The sequence below is a fragment of the Poecilia reticulata genome, chromosome 11 (assembly GCF_904066995.2).
Source record: "Poecilia reticulata chromosome 11, P_reticulata-male-v2, whole genome shotgun sequence".
Classification (NCBI taxonomy): domain Eukaryota; kingdom Metazoa; phylum Chordata; class Actinopteri; order Cyprinodontiformes; family Poeciliidae; genus Poecilia; species Poecilia reticulata.
Genome location: NC_088840.1, coordinates 27,521,928 through 27,538,332, shown reverse-complemented (window position 1 = coordinate 27,538,332; position 16,405 = coordinate 27,521,928). Strand labels below are relative to the sequence as shown.

The 16,405-nt window shown below is 41.5% G+C and overlaps 1 protein-coding gene across 4 annotated transcripts in view; it reads right to left on the bottom strand.

Annotated features, from left to right (window-relative positions):
• Positions 1-16,405, bottom strand: part of pou2f2a (POU class 2 homeobox 2a) — a 93,997-nt gene that overhangs the window by 59,926 nt on the left and 17,666 nt on the right. The gene's annotated exons all lie outside the window — the stretch shown is intronic.

Here is a 16,405-nt window from a genome sequence, read left to right as displayed (position 1 = left end):
TTGAGTCAGAAACATTACTCCGTTTGATTGTATCAGTATCTCCCAGCAGTAAGGCCGAGGCCAACTAGGTGCAACTAAACTGAACGTTTGGTCTCCTCCGGTAATGGATGACTGACAGACTGTCGGCGTGAGCCTCCATCCGACCATGTTCTCTGACCCCGACAAGGCTGGAGCGAGTGTTTGGAGCAGAACATGACGATGGCTGTCAGTGATTCCTCGCTGCCCGGGGCGAATGGCGGCGAAATGGACGCCGACGCGGGGCGGGCGTGAAAACAACCACAGATAGTGACGGCCGTGCGGCTCCAGCCACCGTGTTTAAGCTGCGGCGGCGGCTGCTGCTAGTGCTGCGGCGAGACAGATAGGAGGATTGAGGCGGGCCGGGGTCCACTGAAACCCCCGGGAGAGCAGGAAGGCAGTGAGTGCTGGGCCTAAATGCAGATCTTCTTAGCTTCCACCCCCCGAGGGAGGCAGACACTGGGCCATTTTCAGGAATCAGAGAATCGTGCTGCAGAGCGGACAGTGGGTTTACCATATTCATACCACTCTTTTTAGGGGAGGAGGGAGAGCATCTCCACCGTTTCCCTGCACTGCAAAAAACACAAACCTTACCAAGTATTTCTGGTTTCTAGTGCAGATCTCGCAGTGCAACTGAAATAGGACAAAACTAACTCACAACTAACTATTCAGCAAAATATAGCGGCTAGTTTTATGTCATTAATTTCTTCCTTAAACAGATTAGGATACAAAAGATGTTAAATACATTTTTCTCACCTCATAATGCGATTTCAGTCTGGTTTGTTCTATTTTGAGCTGTTTTAGGTTCTCTTCAATCCAAGTAAACTGCTGTTGGTCATGCCCTCCCAAACTTTTACACTCACTTGTGAAAATGGCTGCAAACTGATGTGCAATTATACAACCGTTTATCTTTGAAAAGCAGAAGTGGAGCCTCCTGCACAACCAACAAGAATGCTCCAAATGGCTCCTGGATGGGAAGTCAACAATAAGACACTCGTCTTTTCCAGCAGCCATTGTACAGAGCTGTAAAACCAGCTGACCAAACATTGTGGAACTCAGCTTAGGTAACGGTGAAGTGAGACTTAATCAGGAGGTTTTTGAAACGTATCATTTTCCAAATACCAATAAACATCAAGTCATTGCCAAAAAATGTCACATGGTTTTTTTTAATCGCTTGGGTTGTTTTGTAAAAGCAATAATAACCCAAATGGAAGTATAGAAAATGTGTAAAATATGTTTTGTGTTTAATAGGCCCTCTATAATATTGGTGAAGAAGTACTACTTCACTAATAAGACATTTTCTCCCATCGATATAAAGGAGTGACTGATGTAAAACAAACGATATCTGGCTGAACATTTACTTGTAAGTTAGATGTGTCTAATTTCTAGTGAATTAAGATATTTGCACTAGAAACCAGACCAAAAACTCTTGGTTCGATTTGTGTTTTTTGCAGTGTGCTATGACTGCATGTGGCTGAACAAGCTGGCAGGGGCTGCTGAAACCCCTGGGGGGGACCATTAAGGAGAACCTCGCTCACTCCCCACATTTCTCTTCTTCATCCCCCATTTCTCCCTCCATGCATCTCCCTGTCTTCTTTTCTCATATGAAGTATGAGGCCTCTCTCATTCATCCCATCCAGCTAATAAGGCAGGACGGTTGAGCCAAGGCCAGAGTTAAAAATCCAGCAATATCTCCTGCCTCTATAGAAGTGGCTCCAATAAAAGAAGGAAGGGGTGGGGGGGGTGGGACAGCTGTAAAAGAGCCATTTTCTAGGCAGAGGCACTGATGAAAGATTTGTCAGAGCTAAAAACGTGGAGCTGCTGTAATACTGCTGCTGCAGGCTGGGAGAAAACATCCCAGATTCATATCAATGGATTTGACTGAGGCAGAGGAAGGAACCCACCGGCTGACAGCCTGTCAGGGACGTCGGCATGCGAGCGTGTGAGGATTTTCCAAAGATTTGTTTAGATACCTGCGCGGAATGAAGAGTGCGAGTGTTTAAATGAGTGCGACAGTACGCCTGCGTGTGTTTGAAGCGATAGAGAGAGGGCCGAGAGGCTAACAGATTCGTATCCAATACAAAGAGGTTAAAGTGACGACTCCGCGGAGCAAAGGGAGGAGGAGACGGAGGAGAGCGGAGGAAGAGGAGGGAGGGAGTAGTACAACAGATTAATTTCATTTCTGGACTGAGCACTCCTCTGCTTCTGGAAAATCGCAGAGGGTAATAAAAGAGGATAAAGAAAAGGAAAATGGGGGCAGAGATAAGGATTGCAAGCTTAGAAAAACGACAAAAAGAAGAGTCTTTCTCCTCCTGTTTATCTGATGTAATAAATATACTGTACATGCTGTGGATAGAGGCTCTGTGAAGACAATTATCTGGTGAAGAAAATTTAATATGGTAATACAAATAGAGCAAAAATGTGCTTTAAGACATAAAAAAGAAAAAGCCTCATGTCTAAGTTTAAATACTAATTTGTTACTTTCTTCTTTTTACAAAATATATATTTTTTTAAAAATGCATATTTTGAGTTTTATTGCTTTTACAAACTGCTAACAGAGTCGAGTTTGACTTTTTGTAAAGATATATACAAATAAAATAAAACAAAAGCAAGTAAAGGGATAACAGTAGTGAAGTAGATTTACATGTTTAAGGAGCAGGTAGAAGTATAAACCTACATCAGCAGCATCATCTAATAAATTACTAATCATGTTAATTTGGTTACAACATTCTTAGTAGTTTCTATACCCATATCTGTTACGGTTTAATTGAAACAGTCAGGCTCTGAAACAGGCGCTCTTGATTTGCATCAATCAGAATTGGTTTGTGTGAGGATTGTTCTTCGTATAACGTAAAAAGAGACTGAAATCTTGACCGTTTCTTACGTTTCTGTGTTGCGGTGCAGTTCATGTCGCCATCAGAGAGAATCAAACTCTCAAACAGGAACAGGATCCATTCGTGGAGGTCTGCTGCCATTAACTTCCTGTTCTCTCCGTTTTCCTTCCCCAGAGGAAAGCTAGCTCTAACTCAGTGTTTCCTCTTCACTAGCTGCATTTTCATTACAAATGTGTGAAAAACTTTGTTGATATTGTGATTACATAAAACCCATTAGAAACAGTTAAAAATCACACGTGAATAAGTTTGGTTATCACGTGATAAATCATTAAAAAACATGCTGTGGCATCATCCTACCAATGCTGATGACAAATTCACTTAAAAGAGGGACGTTCAAGTTGAAAAACCTCTAAAACGCAGGAAACCAAACCGTGAAAACTTGCCATTTATTGTACATCTTTCTGAACGGTTTCTGCTTCAGGAAGTGATTTTCTAAAACAGACTTTTCAGTCATGGTTTCAGTTTGTTCTGCAAAGTTGGTAGAGCTGTTGCCTTGCAGCAAGAAGGTTCTGGGTTCGATTCCCGCCCCGGTCTTTCTGCATGGAGTTTGCATGTTCTCCCTGTGCGTGCGTGGGTTTTCTCCAGGTACTCTGGTTTCCTCCCACAGTCCAAAAACATGACTGTCAGGTTAATTGGTCTCTCTAAATTGCCCCTCGGTGTGAGTGTGTGTGTGTGTGTGTGCATGGTTGTGTGTCTCTGTGTTGCCCTGCGACAGACTGGCGACCTGTCCAGGGTGAACCCACTTCTCGCCCGGTACGCTAGCTGGAGATAGGCACCAGCAACCCTCCCGACCCCAATGAGGGACAAGGGTGTAAGAAAATGGATGGATGGATGGATGGTTAAGTTTTGCTGACTGTTTGATCAGAAAGCACGCAGGACGTCAGAACGACAGCGATGCATTCTGGGTACAGAATAAACTTTGTTTGATGCATCGCATCACAGCAGGAGAATGTGAGTTCTATCCATTTTGGAATAATATGACAACTTTATCAATTAAAAACCTGAAAATTGCAAAACAAATAAAGATGTTTGAAACATATTTTATCATCTTCAGTTAATATCTGTAAGGCATTCCTAAAATAGAGGTTAAACGCTAAAAGATACAGTTTGGCAAAATCATATACAACCCTTACTGAACTTGATTCAGCTCAAAGTTTACAAAACAGCTAAATAAATTAAGAGTAAGTTAGCAATTTAGAATTCATCCAGAAAATTAAATCTGCACAAAAGTTTTAGTTAAGACGGTAAACATGTTGAGTGAACAGTTTGAACATCTGAGAACCCAATGGGAAGCTAAACGTTTTCAAAGTTAGCAAAACCGCTAGATGAAAAATTAGCTTTGCTGATAGAGTGTTAGCAGATTTCGGTTCGTGTCCCCACCGCTGAATCCATCCATCCACTCATAGATTCATTATTTAGCCAACACCATTTTCATTTGTTGAAACTGCAGCTTCTCCGCTTCACTCCAACCAGATGGTGGAAACCTGCGTCTTGATTTGCCTCATTAGCCAGTGGATTAAAGCCGAGACTGATTTTCTGCTTCACTGCACATCCACAGTGCTTAAGAGAAAAAGCCAGTGGCATTCAAACTCCTGAATAGGCCTGACTTATTTATTTATCCACTTATTTACAAAACTTAACACATCTGTGAGTCCCAGTTACGGCTCCTTGTAAGAAGTAAGTTCTCTGGATGGGGGTTAAACACTGGTGGTGCAAAGCGGAGTGTTTATGAAGAGGTTTGTTGCTCTTTCTATTTGCCGAGACCAAAACCCGCTGTTTACGGTTGATGCGTCTGACAGGTGAAAGATTTTCTGCTATTAAGCTCAACTGTAGCTGCTTGACGAATAAGAAAATTACACCTTCCAAGCGCAAAATGGACCCAAAAATGCAAGGTATACAGCCAGTAGTTTGTTTTCTCTGCTTTCATTTAACAGGCACTTAAAAAGCTTCAAAGCTGGATTCACTTCACTTTGAGCGTCTCATCCAGGTATTTGATGGGAGTGGCTCATCGTCCGGCTTGTCTCGCAGTCTGTTTTTTACGCTTGCTGAAATTGCACACATCTACTTTTTACCCTTCTGGCAGTTTGTTGACAGCCGAGGCAATTAAGGAAAGACTGTCCACCGAAAGAAAAGTTCAAAGGATGGGAGGGCGGGCGGTCCAAATTAGTGTTAAATGCAACTGGTTTTCATTCTTTTAAGCTCAAATCTGGAAAATAGTCCAATTAGGAGCAGCATCAGCTGTACAATCAGGCAAAAACACCTTCTAAAAGCCCTTGAGCTCGTAGTCTGCTGAAAGCAAATGTGGGTGAAAATGAGTCATAGAGAGTAAGTGCATGTGATTTGGGCGTGTGTGTGTGTGTGTGTGTGTGTGTGTGTGTGTGTGTGTGTGTGTGTGTGTGTGTGTGTGTGTGTGTGTGTGTGTGAGAGAGAGATGTGGGCTAGTTGAGTACAGGAGATTGAAGCACTAACCAGAGCACTCAGATTTATTAAAAAGGGCCGGACCCTCCGCCTGTCCACCTCCCACCACCCCAAACGATTCCTTTCACTCCCCATCCTCTATTGTTGTCACTTTACTTCTGTCTCTGTGCATACATGCTGCCCCTCCACCCCCCACTCAGATTCTGCATGATATTACTCGTTTCTCTAAAAAAAATAAAATTAAAAAAACCCGCAGTCACTGCTGGCCCCTCAATAAGCTCAATGGAGGGACGGAGGAAGGGGTCGGGGACAGGAAGGACGTGGTGTTCCTTTAGTAAATCGGGGGACCCCGACCCTTCCCTCCTCTCTCATCTCAAGCCCTCTTCTCCCTGACCCAAGTTCATTACCATAACTCCTGTCTGCTAAATTAAATTGGGGGGTCTAATTCTTCCCTCTATCCCCAAAACAGCGCTGACCACCAGCCGACGGGACACAAAGGAGGTGAAATCCAATCTATCTGACCCCACTTTTGTCATCCGGCTTTATTAGCTAAATGTATCAGCGGCAGAAAGAAACGCATTGTTACTGCGGCGATTTATACTGCTTAGAAAGACACGGACACACCTGCGGGCATGAAAATCGCCCGACAAAGGACACGCGCTGGTTTGCTGTGTGGGTTTTTTCTCAATACGAACTTAGCTTGCATTCACACCAGATCTGTTTAGTTCGCTTTAATCAAATTCCAGTTCGTTTGGGAAGGTGTGAATGCACAATCAAAAACAAAAAAGGGGAACTCTGGTCTTCCTACAAACCTCGGTGTTGATTTGGTTGAAGTGAACTTTGGAGTGGTTCGAATGCACATGTGAACACCAAGCAGACCTGAGACAGCTCCAAAAGCAGGAAGAGGACCACAGCGCAGGGCATTCTGGGTAAATACAACCAAAACAAACACTCTAGTCTAGCGCTAGCAGCAGAAATGATTCGTTGTCTTTAACCAAAGACAAAAGAGAAATCCTACAACCGCTAAAATCGGATGTTACTCCATTCTTGTAGTGAAGAAGGAAGCTGTGCTCGACGTCTTCTTCAGAGGTTATTGTGTCGTTTCCTTGGGGTTAAAGTGTCGCAGCTAAACATGCAAACACTCGCAGACGAGACAAACAGACACACAGTCGCAGGAATCAGGCTGTAATCTCTATAAGCGTCCTGCACCTTTAAGCGAGCACCCAGACGAGCCCGCTCACACTTCCACAGGAAGGCTCTTTGTGTGTGTGTGTGTGTGTGTGTGTGAGATCACACGCTGGCTTCATTATGTCAGAAAGCTGTGAAGGAGGACAGCAGCCTTTCTAAAGCCCCGTTCCATCTTATTCATGCAGGCGGGGGAACAAGATCGCTGCCTTCAGGTTGGCACAAAAGGCCGGCTCGTTTGGATTACACACACCAGCAGCAGGCAGTGACGGACATTACATGCAGCACACTCACACCTGCTACATCACACACGCCTTGTGGAAAACGGGAAAACAAATGTAAAAGCATATTCTTTTTGTTATTTTAATGCATGGAAACATCTGGCCAGACTAAGCTGTAGCAGCTGTTTCAGTCAGATTTCTCTGTGTTGCTTCTTTTATTAGTCTGCAGAGAAACAGACTTTTTTATGGCAGATTTAACAGACAGAGTTGCTCAAACGGACTGAATTTGTGATCCAGCAATGTGGTTTCATGGTCAGTCCTGCAACAACCCCGTGACAAAAAAACTATTTTTCTATGCAGGAGGACATTTCTGTTGTTACATCCAGTGAGAATCGACATTGAATCCTTCGTCCCTCCAATGTTTTTCGAATTTGATGCTTTCAATTGTTTTGCATGTACGGCAAGGTGAAGGACAGACGACCTGCAGGCACCCAACTCAGAATACGGCTCGCAAAGTTCAGGTTTTAGTCAATTATTTGTACTTTTGTGGCAATAAATAAAGGTTAACAACAATTTTTAAAAGCATATCTATATTAAAAGAGGTCTTCAATGAGGGCAAAGTGGAACTGAAGTCAAATTGCTTGCTTGTGCACATAATTGGCAACTAAAGTTGATTATTAAGTTTTTATTCAAACAATCTATTGTGTAAAAGTCACTCAGTCCTAAATGTGATTGCTTGTTCAGTGATGAATTCATTTACAAACAAAGGTTAAAGAAGCTACTTTGAGTTTAACAACTTCTACTTGGTCAAGGCTGGGATTTTATGGCCAATGGGAAAAATCCGGACTTCAGGATGTCCTCGAAAAGTGGAACATTTCACTTCTGCATGCTTTTATTTTGAAAAATCTACTTTGTATTATTTCAGTCGCTGAGTAAGCATCCTTAGTCTCCTACAATCAGAAACAGGAGGAAATGCAAATTAACCAACAATGTCAGCTTGTTAAAAAAAAGCATAAAGTGAAACTGCATTCAGTCAATGTTCCGACTCCTTTTTGGCAAAAATAAAACATTTCCCAAAATTCACAACCAGAAAGTTTAGAATGTTTCTGGAGAAATTTTGTTTTAATTTGCATGAACTGAGCAGAATTTTTATTTTTTTTTTAAACGAGCATCTCCAGTTTGACCCAATCAGGTTATCAGGTTTATACAACATCTGAGACAAAGTAATCATTAACTACGCGACTCTGATTTCATAGTTTAAAATTAGCTTTTCTTTTTCATAACCATTAAACTTTGATCCCAGCTGACTGAGAACAAATTCTGATTTCCAACAGAATATATTAAAAGTATACAACAGAGAGCAAAAAATAAAAACAAAGCCATATTCATACTGAGTAAATGTGCGATAATTCAGATTATAAGCCAACAGTTTTAAAGCAGACATATTGATCATGTACCATGGATTTTACAGAGTTGATAAAGGTTGATATTGAAGTCAGCAAACTGAGTTTTCGTGTTTTTTTCCCAGTTGTAAGCCTCCCTTGTCCTCTTTTCTTTTCACCCCAACATCTTCATCCAAACTCGCCAGATTTCATCTCGGACCAAAGCAGAGAGTAAAAGTGAAGGAGAAGGTGAAAGGAGGAAGAGTACGAGGCAAGGGAGGGAGGAATTCGAATGAATAGGCACGCCGTTCTTTATGGCATTTATGTGCAGTGAGTAGAAAGCCTATCGACGGACACCCTGTCGGACAAAAGGGCCGCGCACGCTGAGTGCATTCGATTAAGGGCGCGCGGCGGTGTTAAACCAGAAAAGGTCCCCCCGCTGCGGCCGCGATTCATTATTTAGCAGGAGTGTAAAATGGACACCGGCTTTATAAACACATGCGGCCACTGAAGCAAGGCGTTGGGGAAAATTAACACACACAACGTACCAAAGGAGTGCACACTCCTTGGACAGACATGGCGGCCCTGTGCTCATAAACGGTGACGTACGATCGCTGATTACATACCCAAAGACAGAAGGACGCACGGGGCAGCCAGACAAACCCAGCACAGCCAATTTAGCCCTTAATGGTGTTTGGGGCCATTAGGGCCAACCATCAAGTTGACTGTCCAACGCGGCATGCATGTGCAGCAGGACACTGTTTACCTGCACTCTTTTCCTCTCCTATATGTGTGTCTAATGGTCTATGGATGTTACCACGGTAACAATGGGAGTTTGAGCTGGTTGAATGGACAGATCGGTGGACAGCGGCGAGGGGAAGCAGAGTTCAGGCGGCCATGTTTGGCAGTTAGGGGGGAAATATTCCTTCATGTCTGCACAGCAGGAAGTGACCATGGGGGGAAATGTTACTCACCATTTCCAACAAGACAAAATGTGAACAAGTGAGACTTTAAATGACACATTAAACATGATGCATCCAATTAGCTATGGCAGTATTTATCTGTATAAAGTACTTTACGTAGAAAAAATTAATTTTCTCCTGGAGAAAACTGGATTTTAGACTACAGAAAGTTTGAGTTTTTTCAGACTTGGCATCTCTTTTGCAAAACTGGCAGCAAAAGATAAATTTTAGGACAGAGGTTTTGGTTGAATACCATTCCCTAGAGCTAAACTAACCACTTTGTAATGCAAGAAGATGTTGAGGAAGAGCCCAGCGACCTGGTTTCTGTGACATGGAACAACCAGAAAAGGAACCCAACTCTTCAAAACTGACTTAAATTTGCAGCCAAATGTGTGTAGAGAAATGTTTCATCGAGCCACAGTGAGAAGAAACGTGTTGGGAGGAGCCAAGATGTGGCAGAGAACGCCATGACAGACCTGTAAACAGGTGGGAGAAGCATCATAACGCGAGATCCCCTCCAAAAACACTTATATTAGTTCAAACACAAATTATATATCAATACACACAGTTGAAACCATCTTAGCACTACAGATTTTTGCAGTTTTAAATAACTCTGCTCTCTGTTGTCTTTTAGTAGTACAGCCAATAACCATCAAGGAAAATTATTGCAGCTCCTGGATTGGTTGCTTTGCTAACAGCAGCCAATAGTGTTGCATTGTGCTGCATTTTCTTTTTCATAATATTTTAGATGTACTCTACAAAATAATAATTAAAAAAAACGCAAATAGTTGGAAATTCACTCCACCTCCAATCAATTAGAACTTTCTTTCAAATTGATAAAACGGTTGAATTTTGAAAACAACCAGCTGTTGAAATAAGACGATAGCCTCAAATCTCATCTTGGAAAACACAAAGGAGAGTAACAACATCCAGCTTCAGGAAACTGCACACCTCTAAAAACGCTGGCCAAGGCCTCAACGCCACACCTCCGGCAGGTAATTAACCGATTCAAAAGGTTTCTACCATTTGTGCCAAGCAGAGAGGTGAAAGGTCAAACCAGAAGGTACAAAAAAACGGCGTAACTTGGAAAGACAAAGCAAGAAAACATCAGTAGGAATGCAAGTAAATATCTGAGAATGTGTGGATCAGAAAAAAAAACATTTTTTTAATCACTGAAGTCATGTGCAGTAAAATAAATCTACAAAATAAAACACTAACATGAGAATACATCCAAGTATTAGATGCTTTGCTCTCTTTCTTGTAAAAAAAAAAAAAAGACTGGCAAAAAATAACCAGCAAAATATTTATAATTAAGAAATAAGCTGTTCTTGCCATCAGAAAACATCAGACCTGATGACTATGTGTTTGTTTAGATAGTGAGGTTAACGTAAGTGAAGGTTAAAATCCCTCGTTTCTAGAAATGTTCAGTTTTTAAGCACTAAAAAGTCAAACTTCATTAATCCCACTGAGTAACTTAAACAATCAGGGTGAGTTTTATTCACACTGATGTACATTTCAATACTAAACTCCTTAAATTCAGCTTAGTAGGACGACAAAAGAGGAATTAAAAGATTATTAGTATGGAAATGTAGTAAAACTGTTCTGGCTTGGTTTATTTCTCTAATGTTATTCCCGATGAGATTTTTTTATTTCACCATTAAGTTTTTATAAGAGAAAGTTAAATACTGAAAATGGGGGAATAATAACGATGACAGAGCGGTCAGGGTGTAAATGTGATGGACTCCTGTCAGACACACAATCTATAACCGTCAAAGTTTTCATGTACTTTAATCCCTGCATGCACCTCGACCTGCAGCTAAAGATGCATCCTCAGATGGTGTGTGTGCGCGCGTGTGTGTGTGAGTGTGTGTGTTTTCAGAGCTCAGTGTGGGAGTGAGGCAGCTTAACGCAATAAAGCATGTTGTATTGACATCTGTGTTGTGTCTATTGATTCCCCATTATGGAGCTAACAAACCCGCCTGGACGCTTTGTCATTCGCAATCACGTTAACACCGGGACTCGCCGACAAACGCTGCCCCTTTTTAAAACCCGATCCATACACACACACACTCACACACACATACACACACACATGCATGCATACTAAGGCAGGTGCACATGAATGCACCTTCTCACATTCCTACACATCCACCATCACCGTTCACGTTGCCGCACACACTCTGACGCGGCTGTGGAAGGGAAGTCAATGCCGGCTGATCAATACCGGTGGAAGGTTAAAACCACTCACACAATGGGCAGCTATGAGCTGCTTGTGGTTTACCACACACGCCGGAACGATCCATAACCGACCTCAACGCGCAGTTTTCAAGTCGTGCGCCCGTCTGCCGGGTTTGATTCCAGTTTGCATGAGTTTCATCTTCCCACAGCTATTTGCCCAGGAGACACAGTCACTCTGACCGGATCCAAACATCGGATCAGGCCAACACCTCCAAACATCCCCACGATCCGAGTGGGAAAGGTCTGCCACTTCATGCACAAACCCACAGAAAGGCAATTAATGCCGACGGACGGCGACCTCTACACAGGCTCAGTTAGGTGGAGTTCAGACGCCACAAACCCCCTGCTGAGCTCAGAGAGGTGAGGATCCGGAGTGCGAGGGCAGGTAGTTATCAGCACAGGGTCTCTGCAGGCTTCAGCAAGTCAAAGCTAAGACTTTTAAGACCTTTAATAAAAATTAACACCAAAAATGGTTGGGGGATCTTGATATGTTGCAATCAAGCATAGCAAAAACAATGAGACATCTGGGGTCTGTTTGTGAGGTTTTTTTTCTTTTGTTTTTTCCACAAAATGAATCAACAAATATTGTCCATTACAAACACCAAAAAGCTATCAAGTTAGCTAGCTATCTAGCTAACCAGTTGCTCATTTCTGACCTGATGTTTGGAGCAGGTCAAAAATAAAATACAGTTTCTAGCTAGCTACTTACCAACGGCATTTCATTCAATTTCGTTTTTCATTTCATTCACTCACTAAGAAATATGAATAGTGTATGTAACAACTGAAACAGACCATAAATGAAAAGGAGGAGAAATAAGTGTGAACATATAATATCAGCCCCCTATTCGCATAAGAAAATTAGCTATTCAGCTCAGGAGACCAATACAGACCTACTTCGAATGCACAAAAAATACACATCAGCTTAAAATTCTTTAAAATGCAGAAAGAGGTTCTGCATCGTTTTATCTCTCTGTCAGGGTTGTGCCATAAACTGACGGCTGTAACTGAATGTAAAGTTTTTGGAAATTTCAGTTCCTTTCAAGTTGTATTTGCCTTCATTTTTTTTTTATTTTATTTTTATTTTTTTACAAATCTGTGTTATAGTTAGCCGTAGCGTCAATCTAGAGTCAACTGCTTCAAGTAAAGCAAAGATGTTCGAGCGCGATTCAAACTTTTACCTGACATGGAAAATACAAGATTAAATAGTCATGCAACATCAACATTTAAGACCAATTTAAGGCAAACATAATTTAAAAAAAAGGAATTCAAGACATTATAAGGCCTAAATATTAGAAACAAGAATTGAATACGTGACTTTTTAAGGATCTGCTGAAGGCCTGCAGCAGCACAAACTGCATTTATGTATTTGTGAAGGTTAGTGCATGTGTGGGCAGGAAGTCTGTGCTTTGAACTCTGCAATAAAAGTTTCTCTGCAGCGCTGCCACTGCAACACAGCCTCATTGTTTCCTTACTGTGGTCATATCTAACCTCCAGGAGCTGTTTTCTCTCTTTGTTCCCTTTGTTTCTGTTGGCATAATCATGAAAGATAATGGCTTCCCATCACATTCACTTCACAGCGTCTGCAGAAGATCGATGACGGAGAAGTTGGAGCGGAGCGGCCGCAGCCTGAACAGGAGGACTCTCAGAGTGGCCGGCATAAATAAAGCATCTCTCTCAATCCAGAATCTGACAGCTCTCAGTTTTATATGGGCCACAGTGGCCCTGGAGGATTTTACAGCAGTGTACATAAAATAAAAGAGCATTTAGATTTCCTTTGTTGTGCTGCAGAGCGGGGACAAAGCGGAGGCAGCTACAGGTCCCTCTCCGCCCTGCCTGCCCTCTGAAAACCACACAGCAGAATAAAAACCGTCTGATCAGATCTCCGAGCTGCACAAAAAGGGAGGATTTAACTCTTAGCAGCGATCATCTGATGCTGAATATAATTCTGACAGAATGGTCGGCTTGCAGAGCGTTTTACGACTAAAATCAACAACAACAAAAAAAAACGAAAGCGGCTGCGTTTTGGGGAAAAGAGGATTCCCTTTCTTCTTTTGTTTGTTTTCTATCTGGTTTGTGATTGACATGAAGGAGATGTTGGGAGTTCCTCCTGAGGAACGCAGCAGGTGCAGAACTGACAAAGACTTCATTCAGATTAAAAGTAAACACAACAAAAAAAGGAATGCAGAAAAAGTAACAAATGGATTGAAGATTAGTGGCAAATTTCTTAACTTAATTTAAAAAAATTAAAAGTACGCAGGACTATCTTCACATTTTAATGGAATACATTATCGGGATATATTTCCATTAATATTTAATGCGCAAACTGCAAAGCTCTAAATGAGGTGAACACACTTTTCCATACCCGTTTAAGTGATAATAGCAAAATAAACATTTTATAAACAGAAATTATCAACAAGTCCTATCAAAACAGTGGAAGCAAGCTAGCATTAGCCTGGCAGCTTAGCATACGTCTTCCTATTCAAATGCAGTTTCTAAAGCCTTTTTGTTGTGGAATCACTTAGAAACTAGAGACTCCAGCAGACAAAATGTTGGTCAAGCTAACAAATAAAAAATCCAAAAACATTATTATTTTTGTTTCAGAGGTACGATAAACCTAAAAAGATGTTTTCTGTACTTTCATTGTCAACATGTCTTCTAGGTTTTTAACAATAAATTTGTTGTATTGGGGAAATTTTACACTGTTAACATAATAAAACAATTTTAACTAAAGAACATGTTTACCTTGTGAAACAAAAAAATGGAAAATTACAAATATTTAAGCAGGTAATCTTAACACAGACAAGGCCCAATGTCACTGTATACAAAAACTATTAAAAATGTAAAATATTCTAATATTTTGACATCTTTTTGCACTTTAGGTGCAAATTTTTATTCTTTTATGTAAAATAGGTCAAATAATTTTTTTTAAAATAAAGTGGGTACTCATTGTGTTTTACTGTTTTACATTAGAACCAGTTAGGATCAAACCATTTTAGCCATAAAGAACATTTCATTAACATGTAATCAGTAGTTTGAGGCCTTAAAAATGACAGAAATGAGATTTTGACTTTGCACACACACACTGATTTACTTCAATGTCTATGAATGTATCTTATTGTATTTCTGTTATGTGCTATAACTGAATATTTTCTCTTTTCAACTGTATGCTGCCAATGTCTTCTTGAAAAAGATATTTTTTTTTATCTCAGTGGGACAAACCTGATTACATAAAGATTATTATCCATCAGGAGTTACAGGATCTACTCAGTTTGCAACCATAACAACATTCCTCAGCATGTTTCTGTAATTTTCCAAAGCTAGTAAAGCAGAGTGACAAGATTTATTTTACTGAAAGGGAGCAAACAGACATCCTGCAGCAGCGTGAGAGTTCGGAAATGTAATTTGATCAACTAAATAAGGGATTTTAGAGCAGAACCTCAGAGTGTTTCAGTTTGTGCAACTGGACTGAAGTCAGTGATTTAATCACTGGATAGTTTAAGATTCAGGCTGACAAAAAAAAAAAAGAGTTTAGATCCAGCAAAGAGCCGCTGTCAGCTGTTTTACTCACTCACCTCATCTGGGACACACCCAGATCGGTGCACACTCACACGCACACAAAACACACACACACACACACACACACACACACACACACACACACACACACACACACACACACACACACACACACACACACACACACACACACACACAAACACACACACACACAGTGAGGTCTCAGATCAGAGCAGGACTGTGGGTAACAGATTTAGCTAAAGTGGCTTACAAGGCCCGACCAATACACCAAAAGAAAATCCAATTCTGCAAGCCGGCCGTCCGCGGGGACGAGCCGCAGACGGGAGGAGAGTTTGCATTTCCGTGTCGAGTGAATCCTACTTCACAGAAACGGGAAAGACAACAGGAAACAGCAGATTCTCCGTTTGTGTGTCTCTGGAGAGCATCGATGAAAGGCGGAGAAAAGAAGAAACAACTGAGAAAAAAAATGGACAGATGAGTGTTTGCTCTCTTGTACGGTTTATTTCTCTCGTGTGTATCGGCTGCTTATCACAGCGATGTGTTTAAATAAAAAAAGCAGCCGGAGCAGGAACTCCAACCCGTTCTTTTCCTCACATGTGGAAACACACAGGGGAACCGGCTCGCTCTCAAACGCTCACATTTTACACGCTGGTCAGATTTCACTCACACTCCGCCTTTAATCGACAGATTCCTCCAAACAAACAATCTCTAATTCTTATTGCTTCAATTCACCGATGAGCTCACCTGTTCCTTTGCTGACCCTCTCTCTCACTCATTCATTATTCATTCATGCACCCGGCCATTCTCTTGTTCATCCAATCACTCCCTGGCTCTGCTGCTCCTTTAACTTTAATTTCTTAGAGGCCCAGCCGGCGAAGGGACCCCACCCCCTCCGAAACAGAAGCTGCACGCCGGTTATGTGTTGCCTGTCAAAGCAGAAAGCGTTTCTCTCCTCCTGACACCTACTTAGGCTGATAACCTCAATTACTGCCGCATGGTTCTGCTCGGACCAGCATACATCCGGTTTTATTTTTGATTAAAAATGATCCAAACATGAACAGTTTATAACTTCATTTGAGTTTTTAAATGGTTTTCTTATTAGCTCTAGCAATAAAACTGCATAAATATCCCAGTGAACAAGTGGAGACATTTAAGACGATGATAAAATCATTACAGCTGCAGCAGGTTATTGATCAGCAATTCACCAAAGCATCATTAAAGTAGTGATGAGGTATTTAAGTGGGCGTAAAGGGAGCCGATTATTGACCGACAGACTCACTTCAAACCCAATCAGTTTCATTTATTTTACTCCAAATAACAGACTTTTAACTCAAACCGTTATCGTTTCTGGTTCGCTAAAGTTTCTCCCTTCTCTAACTGGACTCCTGTTTTCCCAACAGTCAGGGATCAATACATCCTGATCAATAGACGACCATGAATATCACCCCCGAATCCGGCCGAGAAAGACTGGAGGAGAAGAGAGGAGGCAGATGGGATGGATGGAGGAGCAGCAACGATCTCTGATGGATGCTAATGAGATTAAATATTCATGC